Source organism: Gossypium hirsutum, chromosome D10, assembly GCF_007990345.1.
Source record: "Gossypium hirsutum isolate 1008001.06 chromosome D10, Gossypium_hirsutum_v2.1, whole genome shotgun sequence".
Taxonomy (NCBI): Eukaryota; Viridiplantae; Streptophyta; class Magnoliopsida; order Malvales; family Malvaceae; genus Gossypium; species Gossypium hirsutum.
Window position 1 is genome coordinate 51,513,889 of NC_053446.1, and position 3,824 is coordinate 51,517,712.

Consider the following 3,824-nt stretch of genomic DNA (forward strand, 5'->3'; position numbering starts at 1 on the left):
ATTTTGAATCATTTCTATGAAGTGTTCAAAATTCCTTAGCCCGTCGTGTAGACCTAATTATTGAAGATGGTTCAATGGAATTCTTAACATCAAGGCAAAGGTACACTAGAAAAGTATCTGGGTGTTGATTTAGGAAACCTATCCAAAAACAGGGTATTCTTCCGACTGACAATAATCCAAAACAATTGAAGGATGCTGCTATCACTACTACCGAAGACATGCCCCCCATAATTTTGCTCATTTCTGTCTAACAAAGCTTAGACATACTCCATGCTTATTATTATTTTATTAAGCTAAACCAAATCATACATCCCTTAATCTCATCTTTGTTTCTCCTTTTTACACATTCATTCATCATAGCCCAATTTGAAATAGTTTTACCCTTGAATAAGGTTTTCAAAGTTGGAGCTGGGTCTTAGTTTTCATTAAAAATACCTTTTAGTTTTAAATTATATTTAAAAGGGTTAAAGTAGTTGGAAGATCCCTGTATTATAGAGATTGTATTAAATTAGTCTCTTTATTATTAAATGAATTAATTTAATTTGTATATTATTAAAAAGAATCTAATAAGTTCAAATCATATCAAAGATAACATTTATTGTATAAGAAATATCTTGAATTTTTTTTCATTTACAATTTAATTCTAAACAAAGGTGTTCATTTATAAAACCAAAATAACTAAAATAGTAACTCTTTTGAACAACAAATGTCAACTCTATTTCAATTTGATCTTATTTGATTTTTTTAATAGTAAAAGGACTAATTTGATTCATTTAATAGTAGATAGCCTAATTTGATATAATCTCTATAATACATGGATTTCCCAAATAGTTTCACCTATTTAAAAGTAAAAATAAAATTTAAGCCTATTGGATTTGCCCAACAGATAAACACTTTCAAGGTCCTAAAACTTGAGAAAGATAGAGAAGTAAAATATTATGAGCGTTGAAAATTGGATTAAACTTATCACACGATTCGTTCGTCATAGATTTAGGCACACGTGCCTTATGCACGAACCTCACACATCAGGGCAGGGGGTGGCTCCAACGTACGCCGACCGACGAAGGATAAGGCTGGCAAATCAGCATAAACGGCCAAAAACTGGGGGCTCACGCGATCCACAAGCGACACACGTGTTGCCTTTGAGAACAGTTTTGCGTTCCACCCTCCTCCTTCGCGTGTGACCATGTATATGAATACTTTTGCCTACATCTCCCCCACAAATGTCGGCTCTCGAAATGGGCCCGCCAGAACCAAACACCCCTAGTTTTAGTCCAACGGTTACGAATGGCTAAGAGATCAAGATTGCATCGAGAATTTTAGCTCTCAAGTGACTTCTTTGGGATGTTAAAAATAGCGGTAAGTATGAAATTTGGTATTGTAATGATAAGATATGTCTTTGAATTTAAACTTTATTAAGCACATTAAATTAAAAATAATAAATGTTATTTTTCATTATTACAAATGATATATAATAAAAGTAAAATATATTATTTTACAAAATTATTAAAAATATGTGAAATTGTAATTTTATTTAATAAAATAATAAAATTTATCATAATTTTTTTATAAATATTTTAGTCATTCATTTTATAATCATTTTAAATTACTAGTATATTAAATTATAGATATATATTAGTTTACTAAAAATTAAATTAATAAAATTATTTAACATATAAAAATAGTAAAATAAAACAATGAAAATTTTTTTTGACAGAATAACTAAACAATGAAAACATAAATATGAAAGGAGGGGTGAATTACCCAAAAATGTTAATTTTTTACAAAAAATTATCTGATTAGGTCATTTTTTTGAAAATTATCGGATTAGACTAATTTTGGATCAAGAAGAAAATGCGTCCAGCTGGACGCGTTTACCCTAACAGCTATCCCCCAACAATCGAATTCCAACGACTCCCCTCCCCCCAATATTATTTTTTCCTATTTAAACATCAATTTTTCTACTTTTTCAATTCACTCTCAACTTTCTCTCAATTTATTCTCAATTCTCTCTCAATTCTCACTCAACTCAATTCTCTCAGTTCACTCTCATTTTTTTATTAAAATTGGATTAAGTTTTTTAATTAATTTTGTATTACGATTTTTATTCGTATTTTTTGAAATTATTAATGGCAAATTCTCTTATTCGTTTAGATGGCAAGCACATTTCGGCTGTCAATTGTAAATGGTAGAAAAAATATTTTTAAATCTAATTTAATTTAATTATTCTGTTGTTATATTGAAATTTAAGATTTTGTATTTTTTATAATTAGCCGGAATATCAGATTTTGGAGATGTATATTCGCAATCTATCCGCTCCTCCATCATCTTTAATTGAACCATACTTGAGAGATGCGGAATTTTTACACGTGCTGTATGGGTAGGGGTTGTAAATTGGGCCCCACACTTATGAGCACATTGGTGGAAAGATGGAGACCGAGACATACACATTCCATCTTCCATGCGACGAGTTACTATCACACTCGAAGACGTGCAATTACAACTCGGGTTACCGACAGATGGGTTAGTTGTTGCTGCCAATTAGAGAGATGTATGCAAGCAACTTTTAAGGAGGGTTCTAAACACGATTTTTGGAGGTTGAATAAATATGAATTGGTTGAAAAGAAATTTTATTGGGATCGATGCGGAATCGAGTGAAGTTGAGAGAGAAGAAAACGCTCGCGCGTACGTCATTAGGATCATCGGGGGTCTCATAATGCCTGATAAATCGTGAAATTTTGTCCATTTAAGATGACTGCTAAAACTCGTGAACTTTAGAGAAATGGGCCGACTCAGTTGGGGGTCAACTATGTTGGTGACATTGTACCGAGAGATGTGTCGGGTAACGCAACTGCACAAAATTAAAATAAGTGGTTGCATGCTGTTACAATCATGGGCGTGGTATTGGTTACCTTTTTTACATCCTTAAGTTAACTGCCCTTATACATTCCCACTTATAACAAGGTAAAATTCATTTTATAATATACCATTTATAATTAAAATTTTAAAATTTTGTATTAACGTAGTATTTAAATAGGTGGAACCATGGGCCGAGTTACATGGGACTACAGGAGGTGCTCGAAGATATACAAGTACTCTTAGATCTACAGTTGGAAGCAGAGGTATGTATTTTTAAAATTTCAATTATATAATATTAACGTAGTTGATTTAAAAATTAATAGTAAATATATAATTAAAATTATTATTGTACTATAGTTTGAATGAATGTCATACTTCGATCTGAGAATTCAAGCATGTATTTCGTCCGAATTCTTGGCGAATCCCAATATATGGCATGCAAAGGTGTCAGTGGTAGTGTACGTTACGGTGGAGATGCACGAATCTGATTGAGTTATGCGGTAGTTTGGATTTAGACAAATGATTCCACCGGTACCCCAAGACATCGAAGATCAGTACAATATCGACTTATGGGAGAGAACCAATGAAAATTAAGTTACATTCTATGCGTAATATATCAACATTTGGAATTATAGGTATGACTTTATACCTAATCGCAAACCCATTATCACTCGAGAATTAATTTGCAATCTGGAGTACATGCCATGGTTTATATGCCATGGCAAGTCATATCTACTATCGGAGGAGGCGAGGGGTAGGCAACATCATAAGAGGAGGCCACAATGAGCGCCTAATAATCCAAGGTCTAGAGAAGCTGCCGAGGCGATTCCATCATCAACACCAATGCAAGAAGAGGCACCAATGGCCACACTAACCCTGTCCTTTTTACGCAAGTACCACATCTTGCACCACATTTCTATGTTTTTACACCATCTTCAGTTGTTTTTTTGCACCACCACCTCAGT